Source organism: Heloderma suspectum, chromosome 10 (genome assembly GCF_057233095.1).
Source record: "Heloderma suspectum isolate Gila_16-S chromosome 10, 16-S_ref, whole genome shotgun sequence".
In the NCBI taxonomy this organism is placed as follows: Eukaryota; Metazoa; Chordata; class Lepidosauria; order Squamata; family Helodermatidae; genus Heloderma; species Heloderma suspectum.
The window spans coordinates 14,779,786-14,800,772 of NC_139467.1; the positions used below are offsets into that span (position 1 = coordinate 14,779,786).

Genomic DNA, 20,987 nt, shown 5'->3' on the forward strand with positions numbered 1-20,987 from the left:
TCCTTGCATCTGCGCCGAGCATCCAGCAAGCCCCCTTCCAGCGCTCTCTCACTGCCAAGGTCACTATCTGTCCCAGGAATGCTGGCAGGAGGAATCTCTGCCAGCTGCTGTGCCTGTGAGAGATGAGTGAGCTCCTCTCCCACGGATTGCTGTTCCTCCTCAGAATCAGAACTGCTCTGGGGCTCTATTGGCTTAGTTTCCACCCTGACAGTACATTACTCCTGCAAGGCTTCACCTAATACATCCAAATTATAGCCAATATAGCTGGAAGGGGTGAAGTCATATTGGTTCATACTTTCATCTTTGGTGGGAATGTTCTACGGTGTGGGAGTGTTGGAACATGGTTGTTGATTACTGTCAGGAATTTCTTCATGTTAGACCACTTGTAACTCCTAAAGCAATGCTGCTTCATATTCTTGAACCTAGTGATCTGAATTCCTGCAGAAAGACCTTCTTAAGCAATTGTATACAGCTGTAAAGTCATGTAGCATGTATTTGGAAGTCACCAATGCAGCCAGCTAAAGAGCAGTAGGCTCAAACAATTTGGGAGACTATGAATATGTATAAACTTACTCAGCAAGTGCAGTGAGCAAGGAATCCTAACTTGAAGAATGATATTATGGCACCATGGTTTTCATCCATTTCCTATGCTGAGGCACTTCAAACTTTTGATTAAGTTCCAATGAAGTACAGTTGCCTGTATTTGTTTCTTTTCTTTTGTTTTCTTTTCTTTTTTGAATCTATTTTTATTTTATTTTTATGAATGAAATAAACAATACCAACAACATAATCAGAATCATTACATTACAGTGGGGGGAGAGGAGGAAGATAGAAACCATGAGCAGAGGGGAGAGGAGGAAGGAAATTCTGAGCTGGAAATTGTGTTAATACATTTATTAACAAAGCACAATGGATTGCAATCAAAGGAAAAAAATAGAGCAAAATGTTGATTCCACCTTAATACTTGCCTTAACTGATAAAATAAGCAGGACGGTTACATCTTATATCACTGTAGAAGATCCATAGCTGAAGTCAACAGCTGAGCTAGAAATCAACTGACTCTCTCCCCTTCTGGCAAAAGATGCAGCAAGGAATCCAAGAAGCACACTGCTTCACTTATTCCAATAACAGAAGCCTTGGTCGCACATGTATAAGAACATCATGCAAAACTGAGACTACGACATACCTTGCTTTAGGCACAGTGGGGCATCAGGGGCAGGTAGGTCTGAGAAGGAGCAAAGGTCAATCAATACTAACAACATCGATAGAAAACAGGAGTTGGGTGAAACAAAGATCAACCAACTCTAGGAACATGCAGTCCTGCCACTTAAAAATGAAGGCATGTTGGGTCACTCAGGAAATGGTTTACAGATGATTGGGTGTTTCTACATTAAGCAAAAAAACAGCAAAATTCCAGATCCTTTCCGGAGTTTCCTGCTTTCAGTTTCTTTGTGGGATTAGGAAGGGCTCCTTTACACCACAGACACATGGTTTGAACTGAGGGAGTGCCTTCCTCCCTCCCTGGCATGTGAGCAAAGGAGGGCAGGGGGAGTCTTGTTTTCATAGCTCGCAGCCCCCAGGAAACCTCTGACTTACTTCTGAGAAGACACAAAATGTAAGACTGTGCTGTAAATCTGCAACCTTCGGCACACTTATGTGGCAGTAAACCCCATTGAACTCAATGGGACTTACTTCTGAGTAGACATAAGATCACCCCATAAGTCTGCAACCCTCAGCACACTTACTTGGGAGTAAGCCCCACTGAACTTAATGGGGTGCTCTGAATCAACAGAGGACATTGCTTCTGAGCTTGGTGGGCTGGGGGATCAGATGTGTCTCCCTTCATTGCAGGGGAGCATTTTACCCTCTTCTCCCTCCAACTGAGAAATGTGCTCAAGCATTTACATAGCAGACACCTGGGGGAGGAAAGTCCTTAGCAAGACTTGAGCAGAGGAAGGAGTTTCAATTGGTAGGCAATTCTTGCCCTCGTGCCTATCAAATCTGCTCCTGCACGCCCCACTCCCATCCTCAATGCCTTCATCATCCTGACCACACGTGCTTCCAGCAACTGAAAACAAACGCCCACAGCAGGCAGACACAGCGGTTTCTCCAACCATTGGAGAATTTCACGGGGTGGTCATGGCGCTCCTGTTCCATGGACTGGAAAAAAATACCACATTTATTGTGTTTGAGGAAAACATGGGATAGGCTGGGGGAAATTGTGGGAGATGCCCTGGAGGATAACAGCGTCATCTAAAGAGCCCACAAACTTCCATGACAGAGCCATCTCAATAGCAGGATAAAAGCTCCTTGTGATGGACCCCTATATGGCTTTTCATTATTTTTTTGCAATTTAACATGTTACATTCCTGACTAGGGATAGGGCAGACCTTCCAAGACCACCTTGAATTAAAACAGAAGTTAACCCCACCACCACCACCCTCAGCCAAACTGAGATCTTGGACAAATGCCGTAGCTTATCCCTGCCAATGCCACCATCCCAAATCACCCCCTTCCCTTTTACTTGCCAAGCAGCAGGAGCAGCAGGGAGAATGTGGGGGAGAGGATGGAGGTTTTTCTTCTGCAACCCTCTCTTGATGTCACTCTGATGCACTGGATCTACAGTGCACTAGGGCACAACACCCAGAGTACCATGGGGAACATAGGTCTGAGGGGTGCAGCAGCCCTTGGGAGAACTACATTCCCCAGAGTCACCCAGTACAATAGCCAGGGAAGGATGGAGGGGAAAAACCTTCCTTCTCCCCTCTCCACATGTGCCTCCCCAGGGCTCGTAGGAGTGGGGGCAAGGAGAGCTAGTGGGGATCTTCTCTAGTTTAGTTTTCTACCCAAGTCAGAGAAGAATTTGAGGTCTTTGAAAGGTCACCATTCATCTCAGATGGCTTTTTTTTTAAGCCTCCAAAGTTTGTATCTGAGCCTGGCTTGGGAGAACCTCACAAGTATCTCTGTAACTAACTCGCTGTGACAATGGGTTTCTCACATTCTCTGTGAGGCTTCTTAATGTCAGGTTCACAAAGTCCACCACACTTGGAAGTCCACCCGAAACAGACTCCATCTAGAATATTTGTTTAGAAGAAAAAAGAAAAAGGGGTTCCAATGACCAATTGAAATACCATTTCCTTTCTTTTCTTATGCTTGACTTTTGGTGGCCTCAACCTCTCTTTCCAGATGGGCATCTTGCATCTTTACTTGGGATTCTTCACTCTCAGCAGCTTTTGCCCAAACATGCGCAGCATCTTCTTCAATTCTCTTCAGAAAGGTGATCAGCAGGAGGAATGTGAATATGAAAGAACGTTCTTGAATGTTTGGGGAGCCCAAGCGGGGACTGAAGCCCAAATTCTCTTCTACCATCTGTGATAGATGTGGTTTTGTTTCAAGCATTATTTCAGAGAAGAGAGCGGTTACCCACTCTAGGGTGATGTCACTGTCCTTTGGGGTCTTTTTGATAGGAGACCTCACCTCATCAGTAGGCTTGCCAACCCAATTTGCAAGTCTACAGAGGGAATTTTCATCCAAACCAAAGACCTTGTAGAACAGTTTTAATGTGTCCAACAAGATGACAGTATTAGAAAGGATAGAAAGAGATGGGAGCAGAACTGCTCCGTGAAAACAAGGCACAAGTGCTCGTTTCCATGCAAGGTGCTCCATAAGAGCCTTTTTCTTTTTCAGGATTTCACTTGAGTATGCTGACAGGGCCAAAACTATGGCCTGTCTCTTGAGCTCATTCAGTTCATTCACCAAGGTATCTTGCTGATGGGGGAAATCATATATGTTCAAATTCTACCTCGATACTAGAAAAACCCTTGGAGAAGTTTCTCCCTCCTCTTTCAAATTAGCACAGCAATAATCCCTAATCTTCGCAAGGGTTTTTTCTTCACTGAAGTTTGTTTTCTTTTTTTCTGCTGCTATGCTGACATCCACTTTGGTGAGCACATAGAAAAACTTCCTGTTCATCTTCTTAATTTCACAGGCAAGCTCGGCATCATGCTCAGTGAAGCGTTCTGCGGCAACAATGATGAAGAAATCATACTTGTTAAAGTCCATGTTCTTTATGTATTCTTTTGCTTTAAACTCACGAGTCCCGATTCCTGGTAGATCCCACATAGTTACTTTTGGGAAGACAGGGTGTGGATATCCAATTGGCTTCATTGTAGTTTGTGTCACCCCAGTCTCAGATGAACCTGTTTCATCATCTTTCATGCCCCGAAAGGCATTAACAAGGGATGATTTACCAGCCCCTGACACGCCTGTGATAGCAATGTCAAGTGAGGTCTTTTCTAAAAAAATCCAACTCATGACGGATTTCATTTGCCAGATCTTCAAGATTTCCTTGCTCCCTAGCAACCTTCAGGTTTTCAAGGTTATTGCTTATTGTTAGTTTTCGGTTGGAACTACCCATGGTGGTACTTGCTGGTTGTTCTGCTGATCTGAGAAAGACAAGAAATATTACGAGTGTTTAGTCGATAATTGTCAAAGAAAATTGTATTTATTTATTCAACATTATTTTTATATTTATGGTAAATTCTTTTTTGGCTGCCTTTAAGTGTAGAGCCCTTAAATCATTTGAACATGCCACGTTCCCTTGGCCCCCACCTTCCTCATGCACACACACAAGAAGAGAGGTTTCAGTCTCACATCTTTAATTCACTATCAACAGGTTCATTACAGATGCAAATCCCCGAAGACTCTCAGGCTACGAAGGAATAACAGCAGGGAATCCAAATGGGAACTACAATGTTGCTAGCAGTTTGAACAGAGACTTGCTGGCTAGAATAACTTAGGGAGGGAAACCCTTCCCATCCATTGATGCTCCCCTACGTCGACCCTCACGTATCGCCAACTGGGTCGACCGTCTGGGCTCACCTCTAACTTTTCCCACTTCACTCTGCACCACAGTCTAGCATCTCTCAGGTCACGCCCCGTGCTCTCCTCCTCCTCTTCCTGGATTCTCACGGAGGAGGGGGGGCTTCAGGCCCAGCCATCTGGGTGCTAGCATCCTGAGAAGCACACCTAACCATATCTGAACTGGCTGTGGAAGATGCCTCCCCTGGTTCTTGCTGTTCCTCTTCTGAGTCTGAATTGCTAACTATCTCCATACACTCAAAATCAATCCTGGCAGAACATTAGAATCAACATAGTGGGGAAAAATAGATTTTATCAAGGCATATTTCCATCACTGGAAAACTAGATCCATATCAGATGTATTACATGGGGCTGCTTTTGAAGACAGTTCAGAAACTGCCACTGGTCCAAATTATAGCTGCCTAGATGATGGTCATAGGAAGATGGTCAGCACATACTTCATCAATCTTACATCAGTTAAATTGGCTGTTACCTTGTTTCCAAACATGATTACTGACCTTTAAACAACCTAGGACCAGTTATTCAAAGGACTACTTGTACCCGCATGGACCTACCTGAGTCCCAAAGCACAGCATCAGAGGTCCTACACTGTGGCCTATCATAGGTTAAGATCAAAATGGCCCCAACCCTTCTACCAGTGGGCAACACTACCAAGTTTACCTGTAGGGAATGTGCATCTTGTGAACCACTGAACCCAAAATGAATACCCATTTTTGCCAATTTAAGGACAATTCATGTTTTTAATTGGTTCTGTAGTCTGTCTTTGGTGGGACCTGAGAGTGTGGATGGGGAGAAATTTGTTCACACTGCACTTTAATATGAATAGACCTGACTGGCACTTCCCAAATTAATGCAACAACCAGGAAGAAATTACTCTTCAGTTTTCACACATCTCTGAGTTTTGTGATGCAGTGTTCCTAATCAAAATTGTGTGCAAAATGTATGCATTAGGCAAAATCACACATAAAAATGCATATAAGGCCAGAAATAAATACAAAAAATGAATATATTGGGGAAATGTGTACAAAGGTGTATGCATTTTATGCCAGTGTTTTCACCCCCCAAATCACAAAATGATGCAGAAATGGGACAGAATGCAGTGATGCTTCAAAATGCCTGAAAGCTGAAGAAACTGAAATGGACAGAGTCATGCATGCCTACCTGAGAGTTCCAATATGTGCTTGAGAGCAGGGGTCAATATAAATTGTGGCCATGATTGTATCTAACTAGACCAGAGCAAGGGTCAATATAAATTCTGGCCATGGCTGTATCTCTAAGGAGACCAGAGCAAGGGTCAATATAAATTGTGGCCATGATTCTATCTCTAAGTAGACCAGAGCAAGGGTCAATATAAATTGTGGCCATGGTTGTATCTCTACAGAGACCAGAGCAAGGATCAATATAAATTGTGGCCATGATTCTATCTCTAAGTAGACCAGAGCAAGGGTCAATATAAATTGTGGCCATGGCTGTATCTCTAAGGAGACCAGAGCAAGGGTCAATATAAATTGTGGCCATGATTGTATCTAAGTAGACCAGAGCAAGGGTCAGTATAAATTGTGGCCATGGTTGTATCTTAGTAGACCAGAGCAAGGGTCAATATAAATTGTGGCCATGGTTGTATCTCTACGTAGACCAGAGCAAGAGTCAATACAAATTGTGGCCATGATTGTATCTAAGTAGACCAGAGCAAGGGTCAATATAAATTGTGGCCATGGTTGTATCTCTAAGTAGACCAGAGCAAGGGTCAATATAAATTGTGGCCATGGTTGTATCTCTAAGTAGACCAGAGCAAGAGTCAATATAAATTGTGGCCGTGATTGTATCTAAGTAGAGCAGAGCAAGGGTCAATATAGACTGTGGCCATGATTCTATCTCTAAGTAGACCAGAGCAAGGGTCAATATAAATTGTGGCCATGGTTGTATCTCTAAGTAGACCAGAGCAAGAGTCAATATAAATTGTGGCCATGATTGTATCTAAGTAGAGGAGAGCAAGGGTCAATATAAATTGTGGCCATGGTTGTATCTCTAAGTAGACCAGAGCAAGGGTCAATATAAATTGTGGCCATGGTTGTATCTCTAAGGAGACCAGAGCAAGGATCAATATAAATTGTGGCCATGATTCTATCTCTAAGTAGACCAGAGCAAGGGTCAATATAAATTGTGGCCATGGCTGTATCTCTAAGGAGACCAGAGCAAGGGTCAATATAAACTGTGGCCATGATTCTATTTCTAAGTAGACCAGAGCAAGGGTCAATATAAATTGTGGCCATGGTTGTATCTCTAAGTAGACCAGAGCAAGAGTCAATATAAATTGTGGCCATGTTTGTATCTAAGGAGAACAGAGCAAAGGTCAATATAAATTGTGGCCATGGCTGTATCTCTAAGTAGACCAGAGCAAGAGTCAATATAAACTGTGGCCATGGCTGTATCTCTAAGGAGACCAGAGCAAGGGTCAATATAAATTGTGGCCATGGCTGTATCTCTAAGTAGACCAGAGCAAGGGTCAATATAAATTGTGGCCATGGCTGAATCTCTAAGTAGACCAGAGCAAGGGTCAATATAAATTGTGGCCATGGTTGTATCTCTACGGAGACCAGAGCAATGGTCAATATAAACTGTGGCCATGGCTGTATCTCTAAGGAGACCAGAGCAAGGGTCAATATAAATTGTGGCCATGGCTGTATCTCTAAGTAGACCAGAGCAAGAGTCAATATAAACTGTGGCCATGGCTGTATCTCTAAGGAGACCAGAGCAAGGGTCAATATAAATTGTGGCCATGGCTGTATCTCTAAGGAGACGAGAGCAAGGGTCAGTATAAATTGTGGCCATGGCTGTATCTCTAAGGAGACCAGAGCAAGGGTCAATATAAATTGTGGCCATGGATGTATCTCTAAGGAGACCAGAGCAAGGGTCAATATAAATTGTGGCCATGGCTGTATCTCTAAGGAGACCAGAGCAAGGGTCAATATAAATTGTGGCCATGATTCTGTCTCTAAGTAGACCAGAGCAAGGATCAATATAAATTGTGGCCATGATTCTATCTCTAAGTAGACCAGAGCAAGGGTCAATATAAATTGTGGCCATGGCTGTATCTCTAAGGAGACCAGAGCAAGGGTCAATATAAATTGTGGCCATGATTCTATCTCTAAGTAGACCAGAGCAAGGGTCAGTATAAATTGTGGCCATGATTGTATCTAAGTAGACCAGAGCAAGGGTCAGTATAAATTGTGGCAATGGTTGTATCTTAATAGACCAGAGCAAGGGTCAATATAAATTGTGGCCATGGTTGTATCTCTACGTAGACCAGAGCAAGAGTCAATACAAATTGTGGCCATGATTGTATCTAAGTAGACCAGAGCAAGGGTCAATATAAATTGTGGCCGTGGTTGTATCTCTAAGTAGACCAGAGCAAGGGTCAATATAAATTGTGGCCATGGTTGTATCTCTAAGTAGACCAGAGCAAGAGTCAATATAAATTGTGGCCGTGATTGTATCTAAGTAGAGCAGAGCAAGGGTCAATATAGACTGTGGCCATGATTCTATCTCTAAGTAGACCAGAGCAAGGGTCAATATAAATTGTGGCCATGGTTGTATCTCTAAGTAGACCAGAGCAAGAGTCAATATAAATTGTGGCCATGATTGTATCTAAGTAGAGCAGAGCAAGGGTCAATATAAATTGTGGCCATGGTTGTATCTCTAAGTAGACCAGAGCAAGGGTCAATATAAATTGTGGCCATGGTTGTATCTCTAAGGAGACCAGAGCAAGGATCAATATAAATTGTGGCCATGATTCTATCTCTAAGTAGACCAGAGCAAGGGTCAATATAAATTGTGGCCATGGCTGTATCTCTAAGGAGACCAGAGCAAGGGTCAATATAAATTGTGGCCATGATTCTATCTCTAAGTAGACCAGAGCAAGGGTCAATATAAATTGTGGCCATGGTTGTATCTCTAAGTAGACCAGAGCAAGAGTCAATATAAATTGTGGCCATGTTTGTATCTAAGTAGAACAGAGCAAAGGTCAATATAAATTGTGGCCATGATTGTATCTAACTAGACCAGAGCAAGGGTCAATATAAATTGTGGCCATGGCTGTATCTCTACGGAGACCAGAGCAAGGGTCAATATAAATTGTGGCCATGGCTGAATCTCTAAGGAGACCAGAGCAAGGGTCAATATAAATTGTGGCCATGGCTGTATCTCTAAGTAGACCAGAGCAAGGGTCAATATAAACTGTGGCCATGGCTGTATCTCTAAGGAGACCAGAGCAAGGGTCAATATAAACTGTGGCCATGGCTGTATCTCTAAGGAGACCAGAGCAAGGGTCAATATAAATTGTGGCCATGGCTGTATCTCTAAGGAGACCAGAGCAAGGGTCAATATAAATTGTGGCCATGGATGTATCTCTAAGGAGACCAGAGCAAGGGTCAATATAAATTGTGGCCATGGCTGTATCTCTAAGGAGACCAGAGCAACGGTCAATATAAATTGTGGCCATGGCTGTATCTCTAAGGAGACCAGAGCAAGGGTCAATATAAATTGTGGCCATGGCTGTATCTCTAAGGAGACCAGAGCAAGGGTCAATATAAATTGTGGCCATGATTGTATCTCTAAGGAGACCAGAGCAAGGGTCAATATAAACTGTGGCCATGATTGTATCTCTAAGGAGACCAGAGCAAGGGTCAATATAAACTGTGGCCATGATTGTATCTCTAAGGAGACCAGAGCAAGGGTCAATATAAATTGTGGCCATGATTGTATCTCTAAGGAGACCAGAGCAAGGGTCAATATAAACTGTGGCCATGGCTGTATCTCTAAGGAGACCAGAGCAAGGGTCAATATAAATTGTGGCCATGGTTGTATCTCTAAGGAGACCAGAGCAAGGGTCAATATAAACTGTGGCCATGGCTGTATCTCTAAGGAGACCAGAGCAAGGGTCAATATAAATTGTGGTCATGGCTGTATCTCTAAGGAGACCAGAGCAAGGGTCAATATAAACTGTGGCCATGATTATATCTCTAAGGAGACCTGAGATAGAAGCATGGATTTCTGTCATCTTGTCCAGTTTGGCCCTAATTAAGGTTCTCTGCTGCTGCTTCATTTCCAAAGGGGAATTCTCTGTTTGCTTGTGTAGCAAAGGCAAAGTTCTTGCCATGCTCCATCTGGATTACATCGTTTGCTCTGGGCGACAGCTCAAGCATGGAGGCATGTGGTTGGACAGGCAGTTGAATCACATCTGGCACTTGGGTAAATTTCAGGACTATACACAGAGCTATTTAGAGATTTCTTTCCTTCAGAGAAATCATGTTCTAGTGAATAAGGAATTTAAATTATGCACCAATAATATGTTTTTTTCAGGAAATTTTTGCCTCACTTAAGATTGTAGAGATATTCCATCCACCCCACCCCCACCATAATTGACTTAAATATACCCCAGGTCCAGAGGACTATTTATTTAATATTGAAAAGTACAATCTGAAGAAGGAACCAACTTGCCAGGTTTCAGTTCAGGCCATTTACAGTCCATGATGGTAGACAAGATAAGGATGCACTCCTATGCATATTTAGACAGAAAAAAAAGTCCTACAACTCCCAGCATTGCCCAGCAAGCCATGCTGGCTTGGGCATGCTGGGAGTTGTAGGACTTTTTTCTGTCTAAACATGCATATGGTTATGCCTAGGGATGTCGGAGTAACCCATCTGGGAGGTGGAGCTTGCTGCTTTCATCACCATGGCCCCCCAGACTTTGGCTCGCTTCCATATAAGCTGGCCTCGAAACCTTGCCATTTATGCTTTTGTCATTGTGGATCTGATGAGCTTGAGAACCTGCCTCATTATTTGTTTAATTTTTCTAGGATGCAAGATTTCAGAAAGAAAGCTCTTGTTGACTTGCTTAATCAAAAGGAGCAAACTGGTCAGTTTGCCAGAAGATAGACTTCTTGCTTTTCACCAAAGACTAAAATACTTTTTAGAAGAGTTGCTACTTTTGTAATGTCACTAAGGTCCATGCCAAATTGTATACGGAAGATGTAAAAGGCTGCAGATGAGAAAATTGATTGTTGTTGTTGTTTTGCCTTATTTGTTTTATCCTTGGTTTGGTTAACAGCTACATTTATAAAATGAACCTTTATTTTTAGGTTAAGATTGTTAGTTTTGGATTTAACCTTTTTCTCTCATCTATGTTTAATTTGTTCACTTTTACCTTTGTACTACATTGGATATCTCTGTTATATTGTGATGACCTAGGGTTATAAATAATAGAATTGAACTGAACTGAATTAGTGCTATAAAACCAATTAAGTGCTCCTGTGCATTAGCTATCTGTGACAAAAGCATAAATTCCTTTGCCTAATTTAAATGCTTATGCTGCTTTTCTGGTTACTCAGAGAAGTCTACAACATATAAAAAATTCAGGGCCGGAATTTTTTTAAAAAAAATCCTATGATCATCAGATGAATCAGGTACAGTCAGAAGACTTCAGTCAAAAGCCAACTTGAAGCATATGTTTTTGTGAAAAGAAAGCTGTCCTCATCTCTGTGGGATGGAGTCTCGGGCTCCAGACAGTGGCCACTGCTAGAAACCAGTTCCAGTCTCATTCATATAAATCTCAAAAGGATGAGTATCTGCCCTGTTTTGAACATCCTGCAGTAATTATTATGAGGCATAGAAAGCAGCCTCAACAAATGCTTTTCAAGCATACTGCTCATTTGCAATTTGATCTTGGATATAACAAAGAGCCTTTGCACTTTGCAGTTAAACCTACCACCCACTCAGTATCCTAAACTAAATTAGGAATAGTGTCGGCGTTCAAACATTGCCCACTCTGCAAAGAAACACCCAAATCACATTAAGGGGACCTCCTCTTCAAGTGTGATTGAAGTCCCTTACCAATATTTGACTCTGGATATACAGAAAGTATGTGAGCCAAAAGCATCATCATGGTGCATACTCCATCCTGATCTCCTGGCGTTTATTATGACGTCTGTTGAGAGCCCACAGTGTCTATGGCCCTGCGCATACGGACTCTTCAGGCGTAAGAATGGATAAATGTAGTTCAGGGCACAGCCTGCCAGCACAATACCACTTCCCTCCTGTGCACACCTGCGTACAGACATGCACATTACACCCAGCAGAACATCTGTAAGAGGACTTCATTCTATTCCCTTAGTGAAATACTTCGGCTGCACTATAATATACATTTGGTAATAGCACTTGTTGAAACACCTTTCAATGTGAAAGACATAGCAGGAGACACTGAAATACAGGGAAGCAAGTAAAGAAGTCTGAGATCAAGAGAGACCAGCTTACCGATTATGGCCAAGGGTTGCTTTCAAAAGCCAAAGAAACAGTGGATGCCATGAAATCACAAGATGGAAGGTTATTTGGTTAGATACCTTTTCCTCCTCTCTCCAAGAAACCTTCGTCTGTTGTTTCTGTCTACTGATACCGAGAAGAGTCTGAAGTCTGATTCAAAATGAAAGTGGAAGAACATTGTTGTTGTTTTTTCTGAAAACCACAGCAAACACCCCAATCTGGTCCACCCATCAAGGTGGTGGGGTGAGGGGATGTTCAACAAGGCACAATAGTTTCATAATCAACCAAGTTCAGTCTCATCAGAATTATTTGTTTTCTAGATGTGTCAGGAATATCCAAGGTTTTGCAAAACAAACAAACAAACACACTGAGATTTATTTGTGCAGATGAGAGCATGCCCGAAAGAAGCATCCAGGCTTGCTGACAGTTTAGAAATGATCTATGAGCATGGAAACCATTTCAAATATTAAAAATCCAGCCATGTACCACACTGACCGGCAGCCTTGAAAAGCCAGCTGAAACAATAAAAAGTCTTAGGCCCCAGCTTAGGGATGTCACGGATGCCCAACTGGGTCCAGAGGTCCACTGCACTCCACCCACCCCACTCACCTCTCAGAACCTCGCTCTGCAAGCCACCACCCCTGCCCACCCAGCTGCGCGAGCGGCCAGGACTTACTGGACCCATCTGCTCGCGCCTGGCAGCCACCCATCCTCCAGGCGAGCCACGATTTTTATGGAAGATGGGGGCGACAGATTTTCATAGAGCTAATGTTGCACACAACGACAACTGTAAAGGGCCATTTCTAGCCTTTTCATATATCTAATGTTGCAGAAATTAGATATATGAAAATCCAGAGCCCCCATGGAGCAAAGGGTGGCTGCGAGGTGCTCCTGGACTGCTTGCTGAGCCTTCCGGGGGTTTGCGCAGGCAAGCTGCAATGTTGACTCCTCGGGTGCCCACCAAGTGCAGACTTGGGTGAGTCTGTCCATCCCTACACCATCTACATGGAGCAGCTTTATGATGCAATTCCGTTTAAAGCCAGATTTTCAGGAATACGAATTTGTTCCTTCCATGTCATACGTAGCCAGTAAAGCACTGTATTTTTTCACACCGCTTTCACGGGGCAAACGTTGCCTGAAAACCCATTAATTCAAGGTTGAGTGGACGTAGTCGCGCAAGTAAAACGGAACGTTATCCACTGCGTAGGTGTGGTGTGGCGAACGAGCAGAGGCCTGCTCCCTGTCCCTCTCCCCACTCCTGTGCTCAGTGAAATGCAATTGAAAGCAATGGCTTACTTCTGAGTAGACATGTTTAGTCCCCTCCTCTCCTCATGCCCACCCTTTCTGTTTGAGGGCGATCAGCTTTTAACCTCATTAAACTTCTCCACACCTCCACTGTTACGAAAGAGTGGATATTTGAAACCAAAGGAAAAGGAATTCTCCCAACCTCTCCCCGCTCCTGTGCTCAATGAAGTGTAATTGAAGGCAATTAGTTACTTCCAAGCAAACACGTTTAGCCCACTCCTCTCCTTGTGCCCACCCTTTTTCGGTGGATACAACTTTCCCTTCCACCAATCAATGCTGTTCCCCACAGCCTGCAGTGAAGCCAGTTGAGGTCAAACAGATTCCCAAACCGCACTGAAGCTGCAGCGACAGGAATTAATATTCCTTTACAAAATGAGTTTGCAAAAAAGCAAGATTTACAGCATGAAAAACCATGCTAGTTATGGAGAGAGGCATACGTCATGTGCCGCAATTGCCTTGGGGGGCACAGTAGGACCAGAGTTAATGCCCTGTGTAGATGAGGCCTTACACAATTTGTACAAGACATTCAGTCTAAAAATTTGGGTAGCCCCTATGTCAGACCAGCATAACACAATTTCCATGCCTGCAACCTTACCTTGGCATTGCTCCTCTTCTGCCTGGATGCAAAATGCACACTGTGCAATTGGGCTGATTATTCCAGATAAATGCAACATGGAAAAGCAGGTAGGTGCAAATATATTCTAGTACAGCCTTCCCATATTTGGTGCTGTCTGAATGTGTTGGACTACAACTTCCACCGCCCCCAGCCACAAAGGTCTCAGGATTCCTGGTGTAATCCAACCCAGGCAATCTATACATGGGTTCCAACACCCTCAGGCAATCCCTCAGTGATGATTCCTCAGGCAATCTAAGGTGTACATTCTTGAAAGACCTAAACAAAACCACACCCACAGAGAGCTAGTCCACTTTTGAATCTTTTGTTGACAACTGCAGGCTACATGGCCGAGGCCTATCAAGACCAAGGGAAGGGTAAACCCACACACGGAAGGAGTTTCATGCCACCGCTTTCGCATTGGTCACTCCACGCTGCATGAGCCCAAGTAGCTGTTGTTGTTGTTCAGTCGTTCAGTCATGTCCGACTCTTCGTGACACCATGGACCATAGCACGCCAGGCCTTCCTGTCCTCCACTCTCTCCCGGAGTGTGCTCAAGTTCATATTCATTGCATCGGTGATACTATCTAGCCATCTCATCCTCTACCGTCCCCTTCTCCTTTTGCCTTCAGTCTTTCCCAGCATCAGGGTCTTTTCCAGAGAGTTTTCTCTTCGCATTAGGTGGCCAAAATATTTGAGCTTCAGCTTCAGGATCTGTCCTTCCAATGAGCACTCAGGGTTGATTTCCTTTAGGATTGACTGATTTGACCTCCTTGCAGTCCAGGGGACTCGTACGAGTCTTCTCCAGCACCACAGTTCAAAAGCATCAATTCTTCGGCGCTCAGCCTTCCTTATAGTCCAGCTCTCACAGCCATACATTACTACTGGGAAAACCATAGCTTTGATTAGATGGACCTTTGTCGGCAAGGTGATGTCTCTGCTTCTTACTATGCTGTCTAGGTTTGCCATAGCTTTCCTCCCAAGGAGCAAGCGTCTTTTAATTTCATGGCTACAGTCACCATCTGCGGTGATCTTGGAGCCCAAGAAAGTAAAATCTGTCACTGCTTCCATTTCTTCCCCTTCTATATGCCAGGATGTGATGGGGCCAGATGCCATGATCTTCGTTTTTTTAATGTTGAGTTTCAAACCAGCTTTTGCACTCTCCTCTTTCACCCTCAACAAGAGGCTCTTTAGATCCTCTTCACTTTCTGCCATTAGGGTGGTATCGTCTGCATATCGGAGGTTGCTGATAATTCTCCTGGCAATCTTAATTCCGACCTGTGATTCATCCAACCCGGCGTTTCTCATGATGTACTCTGCATATAAGTTAAATAAGCAGGGTGACAATATGCAGCCTTGTCGTACTCCTTTCCCAATTTTGAACCACTCGGTTGTTCCATGTCCGGTTCTTACTGTTGCTTCTTGACCCTCGTACAGGTTTCTCAGGAGACAGGTAAGGTGGTCTGGTACTCCCATCACTTTAAGAATTTGCCACAGTTTGTTGTGATCCACACAATCAAAGGCTTTAGCGTAGTCAATGAAGCAGAGGTGTTTTTCTGGAATTCTCTTGCTTTCTCCATGATCCAGCGAATGTTGGCGATTTGATCTCTAGTTCCTCTGCCTCTTCGGAACCCAGCTTGTACTTCCGGTAGTTCTCGGTTCGCATACTGCTGAAGCCTAGCTTGTAGGATTTTGAGCATCACCTTGCTGGCATGTGAAATGAGCGCAATTGTGCGGTAGTTTGAACACTCTTTGGCGTTGCCCTTCTTTGGAATTGGAATGTCAACTGACCTTTTCCAGTCTTGTGGCCACTGTTGAGTGTTCCAAATTTGTTGGCATGTTGAGTGCAGCACTTTAACAGCACCATCTTTTAGGATCTTAAAATAGCTCAGCTGGAATACTGTCATCTCCGCTAGCTTTGTTGTTAGTAGTGCTTCCTAAGGCCCACTTGACTTCACTCTCGAGGATGTCCGGCTCCAGTTCAGTGACCGCACTATCATGGCTATCAGGGACATTCAGATCTTTCCTGTATAGTTCTTCTGTGTATTCTTTCCACCTCTTCTTAATCTCATATGCTTCTGTTAGGTCCCTGCCTTCTTTGTCCTTTATCATGCCCATCTTTGCACAAAACATTCCTTTGAGATCTCTGATTTTCTTGAAAAGATCTCTAGTCTTTCCCATTCTGTTGTTTTCCTCGATTTCTTTGCATTGTTCATTGAAGAAGGCCTTCTTGTCTCTCCTTGCTATTCTCTGGAACTCTGCATTCAGTTGGATATATCTTCCCCTTTCTCCCTTGCTTTTCGCTTCCCTTCTTTCCTCAGCTACTTGTCAAGCCTCATCAGACAGCCACTTGGCTTTCTTGTATTTCTTTTTCTTTGGGATGGATTTCGTTGCTGCCTCCTAAACAATGTTATGGACCTCTGTCCATAGTTCCTCAGGCACTCTGTCTATCAGGTCTAATCCCTGAAATCTATTCCTCACCTCCACTGTATATTCATAAGGGATATGATTTAGGTCATACCTGAATGGTTTAGTGGTTTTCCCTACGTTCTTCAATTTCAGCCGAAATTTTGCAACAAGAAGTTCATGATCTGAGCCACAGTCAGCTCCAGGTCTTGTTTTTACTGACTGTATAGAGCTTCTCCATCTTTGGCTGCAAAGGACATAATCAATCTGATTTCGATATTGACCATCTGGTGATGTCCATGTGTAGAGTCGCCTCTTGTGCTGTTGGAAAAGCGTGTTTGCTATGATCAGCGTGTTCTCTTGGCAAAACTCTATTAGCTTTTGTCCTGCTTCATTTTGTACACCAAGGCCGTGCCTGCCTGTTATCCCAGTGATTTCTTGACTTCCTACTTTAGCATTCCAATCCCCTATGATGAAGAGGATATCTTTTTTTGGTGTTAGTTCTAGAAGGTGTTGTAGGTCTTCATAGAACCGATCAACCTCAGCTTCTTCGGCATCAGTGGTTGGGGCATAGACTTGAATTACTGTGATGTTGAATGGTTTGCCTTGGATTCGTACTGAGATCATTCTATCGTTTTTAAGATTGTACCCCAGTACTGCTTTTCCCACCCTTTTGTTGACTATGAGTGCTACTCCATTTCTTCTAAGGGATTCTTGCCCACACTAGTAGATATGATGGTCACTTGAATTAAATTCACCCATGCTTGTCCATTTTAGTTTGCTGATTCCCAAGATGTCGATGTTCAATCTTGCCATCTCATGTTTGACCACCTCCAGCTTACCTTGATTCATTGATCTTACATTCCAGGTTCCTAAACAATATTGTTCTTTACAGCATCCGATTTTCTTTTCACCACCAGACACATCCACAGCTGAGTGTCCTTTCAGTTTTGGACCAGCCGCTTCACTCTTTCTGGCGTTACTTGGAAATACCCTCTGCTCAGGCAGAGCCCAGGCAGAGGAAAGTCCAAAAGTCATAGATCAAATCCAGCCTGCCAGTACGCTGAGCTGATGACAAAGACACGCAATCCACAGCAACCGAGAGTTCAAGTCTATGGAAAGCCTCACAGTACTTTTCAGGGCAAGTCTTTAGCCATCCAAAGTTCCAGTTAGAAAGAGAGTCCATGTTAGGGATGTAGGAACTCACCCTAGTTCGAGTTCTCCAGGCACTCACTGAAGCAGCGCCTCTGCTCGCATCCCCCCAAACCTGCACTCGAGCCACCCACGAGTTCGGTGAATTCCCCAGTACTCACTGAGAACCCGTTCGGTGAGCGCCGCCATTTTCACGCCTTTGATTTCTGCGCAAAACAGGAAGTTAAAAAAAATGTGCATATTCAAATATGCGTATTTTGGAGCTGGGAAAGCTAAATATGTGCAATATTAGAGTATCAATATCATGGCAAAAGAGAGGGACGCAAATGGCGGCGGCTACGGTGGCTGCCATTTGCATCCCTGCGCAGCCCAGCAGCCAGATGTCCGGCCGCGGGCGGCCCCGGCCGATGGCTCCACGGAATTGCCGCGGAGCAGAGCCGGCCGGGAAGAATTTTGGGGGGAGGAACGGAGCGCCTCCCCTCCCCCCGCGAATGACCCCACGCGGAACGAGGTAAGGGATTCGTACATCCCTAGTTCCATGCCACCACTTTTGCATTGGTCACTGCACGCTGCATGAGCCCAGGCAGAGGAAAGTCCAAAAGTCGTAGATCAAACCCAGCCTGCCAGTACGCCGAGCTGATGACAGACAAAGACACGCAATCCACAGCAAACGAGAGGTGAAGTCTATGAACAGCCTCACAGTGCTTTTCATGGCAAGTCTTTAGCAATCCAAAGTTCCAGTCAAGGGGGAGTCCATATGCAGAGTGCCTCCAAAAGCCCAGACGATCATGGACCCAAACAGAGAAGGCAAAGGCAATGAAGACGAGATGTTCCTTGCAAGCGCTCTTCGCCTTTGCATCAGCTTAAGAGGGAAGGTGTGACTGTAAGACACCCCCTCCAGATCGCTTGTCAGACAAGGGCCTTTAGCCTTTCAGCAAGGCCCCTGCCTGAATGGCATCCCTGCTCAGCCCTCCAGCAGTGATGCTTCAACTTGGGCGACCCTTCTGCAAACCCTGCCTCACCTCCGTCAGGCTCTCATGGACAGCTTCCAGCCTCCCTGCCTGCCAAGGCCAGACCAGCAGGTGGACAGAGTTGGGTGACGCACCCTGGCTCTGCTCTGACAACACTGACAGAGAGAAGCTCACACCGATTCTGACATTCCAGAGGCTGAATAGGCCCGAGCCCTTCCAGGCTACTTCTACTCAAATTCTAGCTGTAACCTACAAGGCCCACCGCAGTCGCAGTCCTGAAGCTGGGCCCTGACACTGTCTTCAACTTCAAAGGTTCAAAGGAAATCCAGGCTGCAGTCCCACACCCACCCACCTGGAAATAAGTCCCATCGAATTCAACAGGGGGCTCCCCAAAAAGGGGGCTCCCATCACATTATAATGAATGCATGTAAGGAGCAGGAGAGGCCTGTCACCGTGATACCTCTTTCCTCAAAACATCTGAAAAGGTCTCTTGTAACGGGCTGAAGGAGAGGGTGTGATGATGTTATAGTGGTGGTGGGAAAGGAAGATGAAATTGGAACCAATGCACAACAGTTTCCCAACATAAAATGAGCCAGAAATACAACAGGGCCTAATTACTGATGAGTTGTTGACCACTTCTGGCTGCCCATCCTGCCTAACTTGGGAAGAGGAAGTTCAGCTCTAACTGCTCTGTTATTCTAAACAAACTTTCCAACAGAAATCCCGCCCTGTTTATGACTGTCCTTTATCATCACAGCACAGCCTAGTCAAGCAGCTGGTTTATGAGAAAGAGAAACTCAAGCTAAGTGGCTTAAGTTTCCCTTTCTTGTAAATTGATCAGCATGTGCTGTGACAGAGAGGCAAGATAGCCTCCAACATGTTACTCAGAAGTTAGGGAAACTGGGCCTTAACACAACTTTCTCTTGGGTTGCTTTCACATTATAGCTCTTCAGTGTTGTTGAGGCACTGCTTTTCTGTAATTAGCTGGAATCACAGAATAGTAGGGTTGGAAGGGGCCTACAAGGCCATCAAGTCCAACCCCCTGTGGGAAGTGGAATTAAAATGTAGATTTTATGCAGTACTTAATCTTGTGCTGCATTACCTAGTGATGCACTTCCCCATGGCCAAGATCCTTCTGTAGCGGTATTTTCTTTTACAAGTATTTAACAAAAATCCCCTGTAATGGTAATTAAAGATTCCTGTTTGCTAGTTTGGCTCTTTTAATTTCTTCCTGTTCACCATGGTTTAGAAATTAGTGCTGAATTGCCCCCTTATAAGCTCCTGTTCTCTGCAAGGGGTGGTGTCTTAAATTATTATTTCCCTCACATTATTATTTTTATTGTTTTTATTGGCAAAATTTCATTATAAAAAGAAAGAAAAGAAAAAAATATGCAAGGAATCCAGTAATTAAGCCCCTCCCCCTGAGGAACAGAAGCTGATTAATGAGGGGCAATTCATCCCGAATCCTTCAGCCACACTGAACAGGGAGCAATAAAACAGGTGCGCCAGCAAACACAAATGTTTTAATTATGGGAACAACTGCCTACAAAGGCAGCAATAGCACATTTCTTGTCCACCCTGAACAGGCTGGCACCATAACTATATTTTATTGCCAATAGAAAATGGCCAAAAATGAGGTCTGAAGAAAACACAGGGCGACAATACAGAAAGCACTGGAATGCAAGAATCTGGCCAGTGCCAGCCCCAGGTTTTTGAGCACTTGAACAAGACCTCCTCTATGGGCCTCCTCCCTCAGTGAGTCTACATTATCATTGCCAACACCTGCTATTGCTCCTCATCCTCTTTCTCATCATTGTTACCATTTGCTTGCTTGACAGACAGAGAGTCAGTGAGCAAGTAGACCACGGCATCTACTGCTCCTCCTTCTCACTACCACTGTTGTCTGGGTCAAAGGACCAGGTGAACAAGGAGGTTGAAATGGTGAGGAGCAGGAGCAATCCTAGTGTGTTCTTGTCAGTGGGCCCCTGCTGGCATGTGGGTCCTTGACAGGTGCCCAATCATGCCTACCATTGATGCCAGCCCTCGATCTGGCAAATGACCTCATCTGGATGCTCCATCACAATAGGGTAGCGAAACAAAGGATGGCAATTACAGGTACAATGGCAAGCAGAGAGCTTCGGCTATTGGGCAGTATAGAAATGAAATAAATAAATAAAAATAAATAAGCAATCTTGGAGATATTCAGTGCATTTTGCACCGCATCCCAAGGGTGCATGGAGTCACATTTGTCCTGTGCTTGCCATCCCTAACTGCGAGCACTATTGCCTAAAGAACAGAAACCTCCTAGTCAACACCATCCTGCACTGCATTATGCCCCCTTC

At 44.3% G+C, this 20,987-nt stretch overlaps 1 protein-coding gene across 2 annotated transcripts in view; it reads right to left on the bottom strand.

The window, feature by feature from the left end:
• The window catches only part of LOC146337767 (protein RoBo-1-like), a 50,662-nt gene that overhangs the window by 20,234 nt on the left and 9,441 nt on the right, over window positions 1-20,987 (bottom strand). For both annotated transcript variants that reach the window (XM_084815224.1, XM_084815223.1), the window contains 2 exons: window positions 12,193-12,348; window positions 3,132-4,445 (listed from right to left, as the gene is read on the bottom strand). The gene's annotated coding sequence lies outside the window, so the exon portion shown is untranslated. The remainder of the gene's footprint in view (window positions 1-3,131; window positions 4,446-12,192; window positions 12,349-20,987) is intronic.